Raw genomic sequence first — 19,562 nt, 5'->3', positions numbered from 1 at the left:
AGTAAAAAAATAACAAATACTTTCGTGGGCCCGATTACAAGCGATCGCTGGCCGCCAGTTGAACCACGTTGACCTTGACCATTATTTAACTAATGTTATCTGAAGTAACTGATGAGCAACAATGTGATACAACAATATCCTTTAGTCACTGTTTCACTAACGTGTTACTAGGGCATTGATAAGCAACCAATGTGTTCCAATAATGACCAATTTCCATTGTTGCGTAAAAATATATTTAGTCCATTAGCTGTACGGCTAATAGTTGCTCAAGCATAACTCTGCTCGAAGTAGGTACTTTGTTGGAGAAATAGCATCTTCAACAAATTCGTCCTTCTGTAAGCCCAATTTAAAATATTGCAGCTCCACAGTTTGTAGATGTAATGATCATGAATATTCAGCTCCCAAATGTTGGCGTCAAACGAAAATAAGCCCAATAAGGAAAGATACCTCCCGATGAAATGTTGCTAACTCCATATCCCACAATATTAATGAACAAATGACAAGCCATTTGTGCGGTCGAAAAATTCCTTGACGGAAACCGAAGGTTCGGCATCTTGAACTTACATTCACCGAAGGAACATTCACTAAACCATTAAAGGGCAAGGCTCATCTTAACAGTCCCAAAAGAAAGCGGTTCTTACCTCATCATATCAGTTATCTTTATCGATGATATTTCGCTTTTTAATCTGAGAACCAAATAAAACCCATTCTCTAGAAGCGACGTGTACAAATTTGAACGTAGACGTGATTGATATACGAGGTGCGATCGGAAGGTTTCCAGACTGCGCTTATAAAAACCCGTACACTTATCTCAGGTTCACTCCCAGAGGAACTACTTCGAGGGTGATGGATGAATTTAATACCTGAGATAAGTGTACGGGTTTTTATACGCGCAGTCTTGAAACTTTCCGATCGCACCTCGTATATCCTTATCACTCGTCTACAGCCTAAGGATTAATGGCTGAACTCTAGGGAAAGCAAGAACTACCAGTAAACAGAATTTTATCTTGCTAGCCGCCTCAGACTATGAAGTCTGTATTTAATTGAAAGCTGTGAAATGAATACATTAATCGATTCTTAGTTTGTTGTAACAAACAAGAGAGAGACTAGTTATGGGCTTTTCTCACGCGACTGTGGAGTGAAGTTCGGTCACACATGATAGAAACCCACGAAACGATTGTAGCTTATCTTTATGAACATAAACTGTGGTAAATTCAGAAAGCCCACATACGTTATGGCAGATACGACTACAGAGTTCTGAAGGTGGTAAGATCGAATGTTGTTTTGAACATTATCAGTCGCTTTAGTTACTCGTCAAAATCACACAACGTTCAGGAACTTCATTTGACTCCGTTGTCAGGCGAAGGTAGGAGAGGGGTGAATTTACCTAACACCAGCTCTGTTCGTAGACGATCAGGACAAAACCTGCTCACCTCCCATTCCCTAAAGAACATGTGGTAGAATATTACTGTCTATCTTGTATACATATTCTGCTATTATTCTGATACAAACTCCATTACTGCCTACTTACACTCTATAAATACACTTCTCAGCAATCATAAACAAACCCAACATATATGCACCCAACCCAAGTCGTCTGCACAGAAATAACTTATGCAGCATGTAGAACTTAACATTTAACATTATTTATGTAATAAACACAAATATGACGCTCCAAACTGTTATAACTGCAAAGAATAATATATTATTTTATTCTTTAAAAAACAAACAAAGCGTTACTTGTTATTTTCCTCGTTCTTCAATTTGACACACTTATTTTACAGTCCATTTACTAGAACAACATGTTTCGGTCCAATGTGTACATCGTCAGGTTCAATTACATGCTTTTATGTCATTGTAATAACAGAACAGAACGTAATTTAACGTGATGACGGCCACAATGGACCGAAACATGTTGTTCTGGTGAGCGGATTGCGAACTGTGTGAAAGTGACTAACAAGAAAAGTAGCAAATATCAGCATAACGAAAACGATAATATGAAATGACACCGGGACATTGATGGAAGAACAAGGTTAGGAAAATGTAACATCAGCCTCCCCTTCCACGACTTTGTTTATATCGTCACAACTTCCATGAAATTCCCTGTAGTCTGGTGTGACCAGACGCAACTAGTCACTCACTCCAATGAAGACGATCTCTGTCCAAGGGATCCACCAGAGTAAGCAACTGTTTTCGAACTTCGCCTGTTGATGGAGACAAATCCAGTTTCCGAAACGTTGTCTGTTTCTAATAAATAAACCAAGGCGACTGACAAAGTTTTGCTTAATGTAGCAGTTTCTCCTTAGTAAGTAAAGTAAGTAAATTCTGATGCAAGCAGACGAGATGGAGGTAAACATTTTTCATTGTTACAGTGGCTGAGAGAAACAAATGACAAAAGGTCTCTAAGTGCATGTGTTATAGTAGCAACCTTGTTAACAGACACCCATTAATATTCACTTTGTAGCATAGTTAAAAATTATGTAACACAAACGCGTATAACGATACCACACAACTCACATGTTGTAATATCTTTTTGTGTAATTGGCAATTTTTAGGTCAGAGGTCAGCTCAGGATTTCGGACGTTATGTAAAGTCAGTCAGTTTGAACTTTCAGAGCGAATGTTCTTCGGTCACGACTATGCCAGGTAGCATGTGGCATTGCATAACGGAATGATACGTCTCTCTGGAGCTGTTTCCTGACAGCGATTACCTGCACATTTATTGTATAAATCTGCTTGAAATGGATGAATGGATTTGATAAGAGCCATCTCCATAGAGCACAGTCCGTGTTGAAAAGTTAATAGTCACTCAGCTAATGAAGATATTCCTCACCTTTTACAAATCATTATGTTTCAGTACAAGAGAAATATACTGCCCCTATCCTGAGTCAAATTAATCCAATCCACACCCTTATACCCTACTTATTTTTGATCCACTTTAATAACATCCCCTTTTATACGCCCAGTCGTTCAATATTCTGACCAAAACTTGGTATTTCTTGTCTGTCCATGCATGATACATGTCCCGCCTATTTCAATTATTGACTTCATCATCCTAATTTTATTTTATGAAGGATAGATTTATGAAGATACCTACTGTGAATTTTTTCCATAAATTCCTACTGCTTCTTCCTTCTTAGATCCGTATATTCTCAGCATCTTTCATCAAATACCCTCAATAAATTCTGCCCTGTTCGTAATATAACAAGAAATATAAATGGGTATGATATGGTCACCATGGTTTAAAACAAAAGTAATTAACTTCCTTCTTCCATAATTCATAATCACAGGGCCATATAATTTATATAATACTCAATTTACTCCAGTGCATAATCATGTATAAAACTTTGTTATGTCATGAATCATATAATACACAGTGACTATTTATTTTATTCTGTGGATAAAATACATTTCACAATCACGTTGACAAGTACACATTATTAAAACTGAGTACTGCAATACCTGAAAGATATATACACAATACAAACCAAGCAAATAATGTGCCTAGTTGGAATACGGGCAACTGGTCACGTGCATGACTGCATTCGGAACTGGTAGCAGACAATACATTACAACCGTAATACGCCTTGCACAGTGAACTTTTAAAAGATGTCAGTGCAACTGTCTGATATGGAAACACAATACTGAAGAGGTTTTGTGTAGCCCATATTTCAAACAAAGGCGAAAAGTAGACTGCGCTTTCATTTCGTTCTTTTAATGTTTAACAAACGAGGAGAAGACTGTACGTTCATGTTTCGTCATCGGAGTGTAGAACAAAACCATTATATAAAGGTAAAACTATTAACTCCATTGAAAATGGAGTAACGTTCAACTGTAAGAACGGTAACAACTTCAAATTTGTGTAATTTGAGGTTTTCACAGCGGTCAGTATGAAGATTTCTGTCTTCTGGGTAAAACGTTGGTAAACATCTACCAGACTACACAGCGCAACAACCCAGAAGACAGAAATCTTCATACTCTGATAACGGAGGCAGTATGACCTCTGAAACGTTGGTTAACATCGACCAGACTACACAGCGCAACAACCCAGAAGACAGAAATCTTCATACTCTGATGACGGAGGTAGTATGACCTCTGAAACGTTGGTAAACATCGACCAGACTACACAGCGCAACAACCCAGAAGACAGAAATCTTCATACTCTGATGACGGAGGCAGTATGACCTCTGAAACGTTGGTAAACATCGACCAGACTACACGGCGGTACAACCCAGAAGACAGAAATCTTCAACTTCAAATTTCAGAAAATGCCTTCTACCACGTACTCGTACATCAAAATCTCTTGTTTTCCTGTCTGATGTCTAAGAACGTAAGATTAAAACATACAAAACTGTTATTTTACTTTCTGTTACATACGGGAGTGAAACTCAGTTTCTAACATTCAGAGGAAAACAATGTAAGGTGCTTGAGATTAGGTTGCATAGGAGAATATTTCGTCCTAAGAGGACTTAAGTGACGGAAAACGAGAACTGCTAAGTGAGGAGATTCATAAATTTTTAATCTTCACAAAATACATAAGAATGATCAAATTAAGGAGGATAAGACTGACTGAGTACTTCGCGCGACTGAGCCAGTTAAAGGTGTGAAGAACATTTTGGTTCTGATGCACAAAGGGAAAAGAATACTGAAGATCAGGCGTGGATATGAGGGTAATATTAAAATGTATCGCAAAGAAATTGACATGAAGTATGTGGACTGCATTCAGCTGATAAAGCTAAGTACCAGTGGAGGCTCTTGTACAAAGGGTAATGCACCTTTTGTTCCATAAAAGGCAAAGGAAGAATCTGCACTGTGGAGAATGTAAGTCAACCGTGAACGTGAATGACAATCTGGAGAAGATTTTTACGTTTGGTATTCTTCAGACTCGATCAGTCGCCTATACCACAGACGATGGACAAAGTCCAGACTCTAGACAATTTAACGAAATACGTTTCTTGTCATGGAGTCTCAAATTTTTTCATCGAAACGGCAAAAGAATTCTCCAAACATTTGCGCTAGCATCTGTTAAATTGAAACTCCAAGGACCGTGGCCATCAGCTGATTCTATGACGCTGCTGGTTGTTCCATGACAAAGATGAGAAAGAGTTTTGGATTTCGACCACGTGTAAGTAAAAAGTAAGAAAGAAGCTATGAAATATTTCACATACCTGGTTGAATTTTTTATTCATGGTTATTATAACTATATACGCAATAGGTTACACATGCATCCTTCATGGCTCTTACATTATAGATAAAAGTGAGAGGAGAATGTACAGAAGATGCACTAACCAGTCTTTAAATGATGTTTCTAAATCACAGCAAGAGATGCAGCCAAATAACACTGGCTGTAGTTAAAGGCTACAAGAGTTGGATAATGACATTTAACGCTTTAAGTGCACTATCGGAGCGTCTCGTAATTTAAGTGTCTGGGTTCCTTACGACCGCATATCGGATTTTGAAAATGAGCTCTTCCCGTGGATTCCTTCTGGACTGCATCCACTCACAGGTTTCTTTGGGTCGCGGATTATTTAACGATGCTGTGTCAACAGAAAACATTATGTGGGGTCAAGCCAGACGAATGGATATTCTTTGGTGCAATAGAAAAGCATTAAGTAAATAAGACTTGACTTAAGTCGTTATCGAACACCGAACATTCACGTACTGTGAATTGGAACGGGTTAAAGAACGACGGTGGAGGGGCCCATTAAAACATGTATAAATATCCGGATCACTCACATCAAGAGCTGTCTGCCTTCCAAAAACAAGTTAGAAGCTGTGTAGTTGTGTTAGCATTCTTGATAAAACCACTTCGTTCGTTGCTTTTAGATGCGATCGCAATTAAGAATTCAAAATTAATCCTATTAGCTTCGCGTTGGCTTATGTTGCATACAACAACTCGAAATCTGCTAAAAGTATTTTTATTAAATAAGCCTTATCTTATTTAGGTCAATCAATTACTGAAGATTAAATTAATGCCTTAGTGTGAAACGCTATATACAGAATATAAATATGAAGAAAATTTTCGCGATTTTAAATATTCATATGCCTAAAATTAAATTTACAAAAAATAGCATGTGGGAGAAGTGGCGTAACTCGAACAATGGTGACTGTTAGCTCAATTGTTAACATAGCAGTAAAATGGTGACTCAACCGAATAAAACCTTCTTTGTTCTCGAGTTATATTCCACTAAACCTCCTATCACTGTTCAACGGCGTTTACGGAGAAAGTTTCACAAATTTTCTACAATCGCGAATTGAATTAGCTTTCTCGGTGTGAGCCGCCATTTTACTGCCACGCCAACAGTCGCGCTCCTAGCAACCATTGCTGGAGTTACGTTACTTCTATTGCATGATGAAAATTGAAATCTCCTTCTGACGGAAATAGTTTTATATCTGGGAGTCATTTAGGTATTCTTAATTATATATTTTAAACAGCTGAGGTAATTCGTGCTTATATGGTAAAAAATGTATGTGTATACAAAACTGACTACAGGTTTTACGACAGCACTTACCCTGAAACATAATTCCCTGAATCTCGTGAAAAATGTGGTTAAAGCATTCGTTCAAATGGGGTCGTCGTATGTCTAAAGACGCGGGGTTATTATGTCTGTAAATTTTCTCTAAGTGTATGGAGATTGCACACAGATGCTGCACAAAACTTCGTAAAATGCAGCGATTAAGACATTGATTAATAATTGTAAAATTTACTTCACAAGCATCAGTTAAATGTGATTGATTTATGAATAACGTGCTTTTGTTTCGTTTCCTGATTTAAACAAAGAAGCTTTTAGTTACTCAGATTGTACAGTACAGGATAGTAAGATTATAGTAAATAATGAACTGAATAAAGAAGAAGCAGTTGTGGCCTAATTGGAATACAGCAAAAGACAAGATCGCCGGTGTAAGGGCTAAGGCTAAAATCTTGAAACTCCCAAATACGAAACACAAGTGCTGAAGTATAATGGAGTTCGTATTGTACGGTTATTCTTAACATTATACAATTGGTGTCAGCATATAAATATTACTTTCGCCCAAACACAATATTGCAAGAGTAATCGATTTATTTGAAAGAACTCAAAATGTATATGGAAGTATTCCAATATGTTACTTTATATTAATTAAATTAATTAAAACCTTCAACAAATTTAACATGCTGAAATTTATGTTCTTCCACTACTTTAACATGTTTCGGTATAATTGTACCATCCTCAGGCTAATCTGCGTATGCTACGCCAAATACAGGCAAAACAGAATGTAAATTTTCCTAAGGATTAAATTGAAGTAGATGTTACAAAGTATTGTAGTTAAAATATCGAATTTAAAATTAAGTTAAAAGTAACAAGTTTAAAAGTAAGGTCGTATGTAACTATCGTGTAGAATAGGCCCATCCGATACATAAAGTTATTATAATCATCTTAGATATGTCATGGGTTAAAAACTAAACTCTGTGATAGCATAACCCGCAGGTCCAACGCCGACAACACCAAAGCCCGCCACTGGGCTCGATCCATCTATTTCCCATCCTCACAGTCCACCTCCCTAAGATCCATCTTGATATAATCCTCTCGTCTTCTTCTTGGTCTGCCCAGTGATAATTTTCCAGAAGGATTTTCCGTCAAAATTCTCCATGCACTACTTGTCTCTCCCATTCGAGCTACATGTCTAGGCCACCGGAGCCTCCTAGATTTCATTGTCCTCACTCTGCTAGGTAACCTGTACAATTCACGCAGCTCCTCGTTATGTACTATTTTCAATTCCCCATTTATTTAATTCTTTTTAGGTCCAAATATATTCCTGAGCACCTTGTTTCAAACACACATAGAAACTATAGGTTGAGTCACTTTGTGTTATGCTTCCCGTAAAATGAAGACAATTGAATCGTAGATGAACTGAGGAGAAGTGTGGTATTAATGTTGAAATAAAAGCTACATTTTTTTAAATTAGTATGTGCTTGTCTTGTACTTGAGTAGGGTGGAATTGAAACGGTAGGTATTTTCATAAATATGGTACTGAAGTATGGAGATCTTCAGAGCACGCAAGTGGGAGGATGCCTAAGTGCTGCCATCTGTTACTTAGTTTTAAATATTGTTTGTCTCGTCCAAGGAGTCCTACCAAAATGTCCATAGATCAAGCCAACGAAAAGTTGGGACCCGCAGTGCTCAGGCACTTGAAGAACGGGTCATTCCCAGTATCCCAGTAAATATGATTTGTAATCACAAGTTGCTTTCTGGTGTTATAGCCTATGCACTCGATTCTTCTTTGTTTTCATAATTTTGTGGGGGAGCTGACTTGAATATATTATCAACCGAAGCTTACGTCAAAATTCGGCGACTATGTCATGATAAACGGGACTTTCTGAAGCATTTATTTGCCTTGTTTCTTATTGTTTGTTGTTGTTGCTGGACAGATTTCGATGGGATTTGGTACGAACTTTACACAATTTGAGTGTACTCGAAAATTATGTTCGCCCACTGGATGAGACAGAGTCCACGTGATGGCGCACAGCCCCAATAGTGGCAATGAACATTTTTTCGATTCGTATCCTTACGGTACGCATTCCCTCCCCCCCTTTTGTGATGAAGGCCCCCTCTGGGTTAGGTTAGGAGACGTTGGATTATGGTATGGTTAGGTTAGGTTGTGTTAGGTTGAAGTGCTCAGGTAAGGTTAGGTTGGGGAGGGTTGGATTTAGTTGTTACGTTATACTGTAGGTTAAGCTGAGTTGGGTTAGGTGCCTGTGTGGGAGTTTGTTGGGGTATTACAGGGGGTGCCATGGGGCTGGGTCCCTGGTGTGCTTCGGGGGATCCGAAGAATATCGGATCCACTGCAGGGACGCAACTCCCTTATGGAGCGAGCACGCCGGATAGGGCGGAGCCCCCAAATGGCGACGTGTCTTCTATTGAAGCGGTAAAACTAGACATGTGATTTTCTGAATATTTGTTTATGTTCGGCTTTTAAGTTCGTTGCCGTAATCCTTAGTTTTTGGTGCATATGTTCCTCCGTTAACTTAGAACAGAATTTGTTTGTTTAATTAAAAATGGGAGATCTTTTTTGCAAAAACTTTTTTCACACCTGCTGCAAATTCTGTGATTTTTAAAAAACACTTCGGAAGGAAGCCTAGAATAAATTATTATTATTATTATTATTATTATTATTATTTATTCTCTAGTTTCATGGTTCACGTAAGTGTTCATTCTAAAGTAGTTGGAAAATCTCTAAATAATTTTCCTCCGGCTATGGAAACTCTTTTTCTACAGATATTTGAAAGCTTTCTTGCGAGAAGGTAAACGGTTATGAGCTAATTTTAATTTAATTTCGATTGCAGTGATTTCTCAAAAGTACGTCATGAAGAAGTTTTCCTTTAGCGTCAATAAGTTCTTCGCCTGTAACATTTCTCTCTTTTACAGTATTCATTTAATTTAGCGTATTAATCAAAGACGCTGTGTAGTTTCAAATATTACTGCAGGAACTGCAACAATGACAACAAAACACATAAAATGATTACAAATTACAAATTAGAATGTAAATTTATTACATTTCAACTAATATCGCAACAGCAAATCCATTTAAAGTGTAATCAGTTGTTAATTTTATAAATATTGAGGTATTAATACTACAGCAGTATTTATATTGTTGAGTTAAATGAAATACACTTGGAACAATAGACAATATAACTTTGCTCAATAACGCGATTTTAGCGTTATAAGTTTATAACCACACAATTATTTGTTGTCTTCAAACATTTTTACGTCTGTTTTTGTTATGCTTCGGTTCTCACACTGTTTAATCCCCAAATCACGAAACATGGGATACAACGTTGCTGCGAGAACCATAAGCGGCTCGCGTGTCCAACGCATCACGAACCGATTGTCAACAAATTTTCTTAAAAATGTGTCGCATCCTAAGATGTATGTAAGCGCATCCTTCCATCGTCGCTGGCTCCTTCCATGTTCAGTTACTAAATCTGGTTCTGGCGAATTCTCAATTCTGTGAAAACGCGACATGTTTTCAGATTCAATGTTGAAACGTGCTGAATTTATCCAACAGACTAAATTATTTTTATGTTAGTATTTTCAGGAATGTGATACAAGGTAAACGCAACCTTCCGACATCTGACGCAATTGTATAGTCAGGTGTTAGATGCCCATTGCGTAAACTTAAAATATAGCTTGGAATTGGAATTCTGATTGATAAATCGCTTTACCTTCTACTGTACGAAGAGGCCTATTCATTTTGTTCTAAATGCTGCCTTGACATTTAAGACAGACATGAAATCTTAGACAAAACTCGCAGAATTCCAATTAGGACTAGTTTTTGTACAAATGGTGATTTATGGACATTTTACCTATTTCTGTTTAGAGTTGTATGCAAATTATTAAAACTTCTTCTTCTTCTTCCGTTTCTTGACCGTTACTTCGGCGTTCCGGTGCCTAATATTTTCTTCCATTCTTCTCTATTTTTCCATCCTTCCGGAGGTAGTTTCCACTCTATCACGATCCTTTTAATTCCGTCGTTCCATCCTGGTCTCGGTCATCCTCTCTTCCTTCTCTCTTTTGGTTGCCATTTCATTGTCTTCTTTGGTAACCTTTCCTCCTCCATCCTTTGCACGTGTTCGTACCAAATCAGTTGTATTTTCTCTATCTCCTCTATTATATCTCGATCCACCCTCATGATTTCTCTAATGCTTTCGTTTCTCACTCTTCTGGATATTCCAGCCGCTCTTCTTAGGAAATCCATTTACATTAAAACTGACAGAAATTTTTTTGTCAGACAGCTTTTCAGGCAGATAATTTGAAACAGGTTCTTCATAATGTTAATAATTGGGCTAGAGTGGTAACATTCTCATTATGGAAATGTCTAATCGTCAAGAATAAAACATTATAACATCACGAAATACATAATTAGACATCAGATAAAAAGTTATAAAATTATATTATCACAGACGACGACAATCAAGTATACTACTTGAAGTCTAGTCTTTTAAAGAATCTGACTGTGGTGCTAAGCAATATTTGGTGGTATCAAAAGTTAAAATAATTTCGAAAAGTAAACGAGACTGGGTTCAACCTCTCGCTCTCACGGTTCTTATTGCCGAAACTCTCTTCTATCCCTAGTTCGATCCTCCACCTAACCTTACATAACCCATCAGCATCCTAATCCTCATCATTTGATGTCTAAATATGGCGGCAGAATGTTACTCCTAAACGTCTTAATGCAATCAGAAGACTGGACCTACAGAAGAGGAGTTTGAGAACAGGGTGCAAAGTAGAACATATTGACTGAGCAAGAGGATAGAGCATAGAAACAAGTGGCTGGCTATTGTGAATATGAAACTAAATCTTCGGGTTCTATAAAAGGCAGAAATTTCTTGACTACCTAAGCGACTATTATCTTCTCAAAAATACTCTATTCCATGGAATTAGTTACAGATGTAAACGAAGAACAAGGAAAAAGTTGAAGGTTGTAGTCGGTAGATGAACTATCTAAACGAATAACAAACATGTGATGTCACCAGGCCCAGTCAGAAAACAACTAAGATACAAAATACGAAACAATTTTCTGAAAACGGTACGTGTCCTGTAGTCGGTGGTTAACGGACAGCGCATTACATTTTGTATAAAACAGGAATGTTTCACGGTGGATATGAAGTGAGGACTGTGTAGTTTACCAAAGGAAAGGAACCAAGGTGCACAGGTTTTAGTGGAATAAGGCCTAAATGTATGGATATAAACGATAAGGAAATTATTTGTAGCTATGAAGGATGACATGGGATACTTGGGATATTACATAACGCTACTTCTACACGACACCTCTATGCTTGGGATAGTGAAGCCTAAGAAGGAGCCATCTGCAGACTCACCGCCGTGTAAACATCAAATCCTACGAAGTCTAAGTAGTTACCAAGGACTCGTCATGTAGTTAGAAGTGCAAAGGGAATGCATTAAGAATTTTGATGGTCGGGAATCCAGTAGGACTAATTAAAAGACAAAACATAATGCGGGAGGAAACATTAAATTGGATTTCACTTGTTATTGAAATTGGTGTCAAGATTGGTATTTGTCATATTGAATCTCAAATTTGTAGTTCTTCTACCAAATATACAGGGTAAGTCAAAAGTAGCTGCACAACTTTGGAGAACTGTAACCATGTTACCTGTAGCCAAAATGTGCCGATATAAGCAGATATCTGTAGAGCGTAATCTCAAGTTTCGTTTGTTGTAGTTCTTTACATTGCCGCGGAGAGCGCTTGTGAATTGTGGAAAACAAAATGGAGACTTATAGTGGCGAAGAGAGAGCACAATGTGTGTTCTGGTTCGAACAAAAAAATCCTCTTCCGTCATTCTCTAAGATCGTTGGGTAAGGGTGGGTGTGAACGTGATCCTTAATGTATCGCGGCATGAAAAAATCTGCTGGTGTGAGATCCGTTGAACGAGGTGGCCAAGCTGATTGGATCTGCTCGCCTAATCCACCGACCTGGGAAATGGAGATCCAAACCTGCTCTGACATCTGTATGGAAATGAGGAGGTGCACCATCTTGCTGAAATTGAGTTGCACTCTTCATTTGTTCGAACCAGAACACACATTGTGCTCTTTACTCACCACTATATGTCTCCATTTTGTTTTCCACAATTCACAAGCGCTCTCAGCGGCAATCTGAAGAACTGCAACAAACAAACGAAACCTGAGGTTACGCTCCAAAGATATCTGCTAATATCGGCGCATTTTGGCTGCAGGTAACACAGTTACAGTTCTCCAAAGGTGTGCAACTACTTTTGACATACCTGTATAACTAACTAACAAGATGGCTTACGGAACTCGAAAGTTCATCACCAAAGCCCTCCACCGGTCCCTGTCCTGGGCCAACAAAATCCAGTCTCCTTCAACTCCTATCTCCCATATATCCCGCCTGACACTATCCTCCCATCTACGTCTAGGTCTCCCCAGCGGTCTCTTCCCCTCAGGCTTTTCGCCCAACACCTGGTGAACATATCTTGCCCCATTCATGCGCGCTACACGCCCCGCCCATCTCATTCTTCTCGACTTAATCACCCTGACAATACTGGGGGAGCAGTATAATTTTTTAAGCTCATCATTATGCAGCTTTCTCCACCCCCCCATCCTCTTCCCTCGTAGGCCCAAATATTCTCCTCAACACCCCGTTCTCAAACACCTGCAACCTGCGTTCGTCCCTCAGAATGAGAGACCATGTTTCGCACCCATACGAAACAACAGACAGAATTAATAATATATTTTGTCTGGCTGATTCACAACAGTAGCTACAATACATAAGCAAGGGTCCTTGTTCCCAGTAGGACGCAACAGCTGAGCTGACGGACGATGTTTTCATATCAGTGCATTCTAGTTTGCTTTGTCAACACACCTTTCACATTCTGTAGATTTGAGACAGATAACCACAAAAAAGCGGTGACCTATTTACACGTACTGGAATGGACTGAACTAAAACTGCTGTTCCTTTGTCTTTTTTTCAGATGCAGTGTCTTTCTTAAGAGACTATGGAACAATCGGATTCGTAAGCCTGAAGACACAAGTAACATTTTCGCATCACAATGATTAATTTAAATCTTTCTTAAAGGTCATTTTGAAGCTATAATACAGCCAAAACAGGACCTTAGAGAAATTGTAATTTGACACGATGTAAAAAGGTTAGGCTTGAGAATTGGAACTACCGTGCCCATTAAGGGAGCACATTATCATTATAATTAACCAACGGATGTGATGTAAAGCTTGCAATTTATTCGTCGTGTGGCTGCAGGCGGTGGACCCTGTTCTACAAGTTTCGACAATTAAGTTCTCGGAATTCTCCAGTAAAAGCCGCACTCATATACTAATGGTTTTTGTCACCTTTGAAGTACTTTCCTTGCTCATAATCACACTTAGAGGGTTGCTGTTTCAGTGCTCAGAACATTTCTGGAACTCATCTTCTGGATGATCTTCGCATTTCCCTGAATTTCGGCAATGTCTGAAAATCGGTGGTCATTCAAACCGGTCTTCAGTTTTAGGAGTGGATAAAATTCTCACGGGGCCAAATCTTGCGAATATGATGGATGGTCCGTTTCCAATATCGACTTTTGGCCAAGAAATCCCGGACCTCGAGCGAGTAATGATGCAAGATCGAGGTCTTCCACGATGTACAGCCTCACGTAACTTTGCTTGTATTTCAAAATAAAACTTAACGTCTGTCATTACGAACGAATTCCAGCACTTTTTGTATCCGGTAAATTTTCGGATGTCTAGTTCTTTCTTCGTCTTCGTGACCTCTTTAAATCTTTTATGAAACTCTACACACTCGACTTTTTCGTAATATGAGCGCAACATTTTTAGATTTTCGCTCGTGCTTTTGCCTAACTTTGTATTAATACGTTGCTCCAAAAGGGGTCACGACAATCAGGTATTGACTAGAGACGACTAAAATAAAAACCGATGCAATACATGCGGGCATTCCGGGAACTTCATTGTCACACGTCGTACTCTTTAACAGGTGCTTCATATGTCATCATGGCAGTAAAGCTTCCATCTTTCCAGTGTCCGAATGCAATGTCTGATTTTTACGGATGTTATTTAGAATATATAAGTTTTTAATTAATATAAAAAGGCTGGATCTATATACATAACCTGCAGTGAGATACCGCTTTATTTTTATTTGGTTTGTACGTAGATTGAAACCCTATGATATTATAAATAAGTGTCTACGAAGGCGTTAGTCCATAGTACCAATCTTCAAGCTCATATCCCAGTATTTTAGCACTCCACAGAATAAAACTTACCATCTACACATAAGCAATTCAAAAATTTACTGCAGTAACTACAATTCAGGAAGATTCCAGAAAAAGATACGTTACTTCACGACTCTACAACAATTAAATACTACAACAGGAACAAAGAAACAATTACGGCTGTTTGAACCTAGTATCAACCCTCGATATGGAATTAAGACTCATGGTCGTGCAGAGTGAAGATTTGCCGTATCATGTTTCGACGACACAAAACACAAAACTTCTTTCATACAAATGACCTGAATACAGATGTAACAACTCTAATTTATGGCATATAAATTATTATCCTCAGTGCATAAGGAGTGCCCAGTGGCGTTCAGTATATTTTTATGTTCTTAATTTAAATTCTAACAAAGACAGCCAACCAGTTCATTAAGACTGCAACTGTTTCCATACGACATGAATTTAATGAGTGTCGTTAATATTTTTATGTTGTTGTTCTTTGTTTCTATATTTTTCAAATTTAGTGGTTAAATTCAAGCTTACACTTGTCATAATAGAACATTTTGCATAAACAGGGGCCTGAAGATAAGATAAATATGTTCGAAACGTCGTCTAGCAAAATAACACATGCAATAAATAATTTCATTCACATTTACAAATATTGTTACGTGGAGATTGTTACTTAATAATAATAATTCAAATCAGTTCTGCATCAACAGCCAGAAAGCCAATTACAGATACAGCGCGACAGAAGAAAATAATATATATAGAAAAAACAAACAGATTATTAAGAATTTACACGATAAAGTTTATGCTGAATATATAAATACATCTGTAATAATAATTAAATTTTATTGTCAGATTAGAAGGAGAAGAAAAATATGGAAAACAAATACAAACAAACAAGATACTAAATCAGGAAACATGTATTTAATACGTGGAAGATGATATATATTTAGTCAGTGGTGTGTGGAACAGGTGACAAAGGGGGAAAATGCATATAAATTTATATTTATTTACTCCATGGAGAATCAAACAGTTGCTCAGCCACTCAATAAATTCCCAACATTTTATGGAAATTTCATTACCGTGTTCACAATAGCCGGCCACTTAATATCACGTCGTACTATTTGTCTGAGATCCATTAAACAATATCCTCCTACCTACGTCCAGCCATCAAAGTGGTCTCCTTACTTCTGGTTTGCCCACCAAAACACTGCATGTATTCCTCTTTTCTTCAATGAGGGCTATATGTCCTGTTCATCTCATCCACCTGGAGGTGCACAACTTACGAAGCTCCTCATTACGTAACTTTCTCCATTCTCCTAGTATTTCATCTCGCTTGGGTCAAAAAATCCTCCTCAGCAACCTGTTATGAAACATCAACATCCTACGCTCCTCTCTTAGTGTCGGAGACCAATTTTCACACACATACAAAATTATAGACAAAATCATTCTTTTGTATATTTGTATCTTTACGTTTCAGGACAGGAGACAAAAAGACAGCAGGTTCTGAACTGAATGGTTGCAAGCGTTACCATGCTCAGAATCAATGTCGGATTAAAGTCGATTACAGTCCTTAGGAGATATAATGACACGAATTTTTATATAATCAGCGAAAAGCTATCTAGTGTAATTAATTACTTTACATAAGTCATCAATGAACAGGTTGAATAACAGAGGCCCCAAAACAAATCTCTGTGGAAAGCTAGAGAGCACTCACTACAAATGCCAACGAATAATTCCAGAAATACGAACCTGATACTGACTGTTGCTTAAGAAGCCACAAAACCAGCTTACATAATCATCAGAAAGTCCAAAAGCACTGAACTTTTCAAGTAGCAGGGTACGAAGAATAAGGTCAAAATTTCTACAAAGGTCAAAATAAATTATATCAGCACAGCACTAGGAGCAGACTAATGGGGTAATCAAACGAATATAAGTTACCAGATTGGTTTTGGTAAGTTTAAATTGTGTGTAATTTACAAAAAAAAAGTATCGAATTCATCGCCCTGATGATGGAGGGAGCAAGGAATTCTGAAACGCAGGTAAACATCTACCAGACTATACGGCGCAACAACCCACAAAACAGCAATATTCAAATTTACCGTCGTAATGACCTCAATTATTAATTTATGTTTCCTTAATGTATAAATTCCGTTAAGTTTTTGAATTATTTTACTTCCGTTAATACTCTCATCCTTTTGGTATCATTACCGCCAGTTTTACTGCTTTTGGTATTGACATTTTTATGTTATATTTCTTTGCAGCTGCGTTGAAGTGTTGTCTTCTGTTTTGGAAAGCACTGCCTATCTCGTAATTTTCAGACTTCTATAATATTTAAAGTATGTTGACCCAATTGTTTGATCCTACCCATCGTGATCTTCTTCCATTAATGCATAACATTTATTATATTAAATAATAGTGGTTATAAACCACGTCAGTGGCTTATTCATTTTGGTTATCAAAAGTTTTGACTGAATTTCTTAGCTATTTATCTAACATTTTATTCACAAAGCAAACTTTGGTATTATGAATTTTCGCTTTTTAAGGCATGAGGCATAACGTTTAGAGAAAATTAATAGATCTTCATGAAATGTTCAGTCCTGGTAGACAAAAACCCCTCTAAATAAATAAACAAGTTGTGGTAAGGTTTTTAAAACGCGACACTTACACGTTGTTAGAAAGACGCTTGTAGGTCATGCCCCATTGCAACATACATCATTACCTCACTGACAAGAATAATATCCTTTACGTACAACATCTATAAATCTAATTAAGTGAAAACGTCTTCAGCAGAGCTATAAAAATCTCACGCTGGCACTGCTAACCGCTTACGGAAGACAAACTGAACATGCATCGATCATGTTACAGTCTCTAAGTCCAACGTTCAACGAGGAACATCTTAAAGGACACGTAGTCTTATTTTCCATAAATTATCTCTGTTCATGCTACACGGTAAACAAACTTAATGCAAATACCGTCTATTTCTATACATAAATTTCTTTATAGTTTTAAGAGGCAGTATAAGACACTTGAAGGTTTCACGCGAAAAATTTTGACTGTGGTCGTCTGAGTTACGACGTCATGTAATCACGTAAATGGGTCTCAAAGTTTCTGAGAAAATCTGATTAAAAATTCTACACTGAAGAAGGAGGCGTTCACCAACGTTTCGAAACAGCGTATCAGTTCCATATTCTACCCTGAAATTGGTGGCGACATGTTCTCTCGAAACCTTGATCACTACTTACTAGACTTCATAACCTAGAAGACTATTGTCCGTTAAGGGATAGGTCTGCCGTTATAGACACTTTTGCTGTTAAGGATTTCATAACATTAAAATTTCAACCTAATTTAAAGCAATGAATAGATTAATTTAACCCCAGCAGCAGAACTGATTATTCTATCTTTAAGCGTGAATAATTACTCCAACATGCCACAATACCCCTTCAATAGCGCCGAATATATTTTCATATTTAATGATCATTTAACAATAAAAACGTATGTTATAGCACTTCAATTGTAGTTGGTATCCTGACTGACAAAAAATGCCTAATGGAACCACTTTTTACGTACTGGCTGTATTTCTTTCATAGTTATCTATATACAATGTTATCGAATTAGATCATGGGGAGTGGTATTCTGCATAGGCCGAGCGAGAAATGCTGACACTTGCGCAAAGGACTGATTTTGGTCGTATGAGATGGACCCGTCCGAAGCACGCGCTAGAGGGGTGTCAGCTTCAGTTGGTTCGTAGCTCTAGCTGTGTTTAGATCGGTGCGTCACCGCAGCTGAGGCTGTGCGACCCCCACTACTACTGAACTCCCCTCTCTCGGCTTACACATCGCGCATTTAGCTGCCACGACTACTCGCGCGACCTATATCATACTCCACATTTGACAGAATAAATCGTGTTATAGGTTGTTCCGAATCCAAAAGAATCTAGCATCACAGAACTACGCGGTTTGTGAGTCAGTGTAGCACTAACACTTGATATGCAGTTGAATCAATCCGTCTCCTTTCTTGCGACGTGCTTTTCAAGACTTGTCGTACTGTACCTGTTTTATAATTTTGTTTTGTTTTCGAATAAAACAACGTAGTCATTGTTATTTGCTAGTTTTCCGTCTTGTGAATCCTTCCCCTACCCTTTTTTATGACTGTGGAATGTAATGACTGATTACAGAAAAATGTAGTTGTCAGGTGATGCAAATTATATTTCTGCGTTTTTCTTTGGCCTTCGAGTTACGATGTATCGCATCTCAGATTGCGAAATGTCCTTCAGCTTCACTTTGTAGCCAACTCAGACTGTCTAAAAGTCAGTTGTTTATGCTATCTTAAAATATTTCACACTTCCCCAGAAATATGATAATTTTATGTATACATTTGTAGCTGCCACCAATTGTCATAACTAAGGTTTTCCTTCCAATATATTAAACCTGCAGGATTCGAGGTTTTCACGGCGGTGAGTTTGAAGATGGCTGTGTAGTCTGGTAGAAGTTTATCGACGTTTCAGTTGTACTAACTGCCTCCATCATGGCACTCTTTGCCCTGAATATTGAGGCAGAAAGGACCTTTGAACTTCTACCAGACTACAGGGCGCAACAACCCAGAAGACAGACATTTTCATATTAAACCTGATTTTGGATTGTCATTAGACAAATCAAACGAAATATCATAAACAATTGTGTTGTAAAAGGTTTCTTAGATATAGGAACTAATTTTCCAATAAACCTATTCATTTAAATAAAATATACAAGTTTTTAGTTTCATTTCTGTACCGTTTCATAGGTGGGAGAAGCAGAATGTAAATTGATTTGTGAATCAAGTTA

General features: G+C 37.8%; 1 protein-coding gene across 2 annotated transcripts in view; it reads right to left on the bottom strand.

Moving 5' to 3' along the window:
• The window catches only part of LOC110835981 (folliculin-interacting protein 2), a 490,121-nt gene that overhangs the window by 427,111 nt on the left and 43,448 nt on the right, over positions 1-19,562 (bottom strand). The window lies entirely within an intron of this gene.

This window comes from Zootermopsis nevadensis, unplaced genomic scaffold, assembly GCF_977971745.1.
Source record: "Zootermopsis nevadensis isolate Lab colony 2312 unplaced genomic scaffold, Znev_1.0 Znev_ptg000010l, whole genome shotgun sequence".
Taxonomy (NCBI): Eukaryota; Metazoa; Arthropoda; class Insecta; order Blattodea; family Termopsidae; genus Zootermopsis; species Zootermopsis nevadensis.
This window is presented reverse-complemented; position numbering and strand designations above follow the sequence as displayed.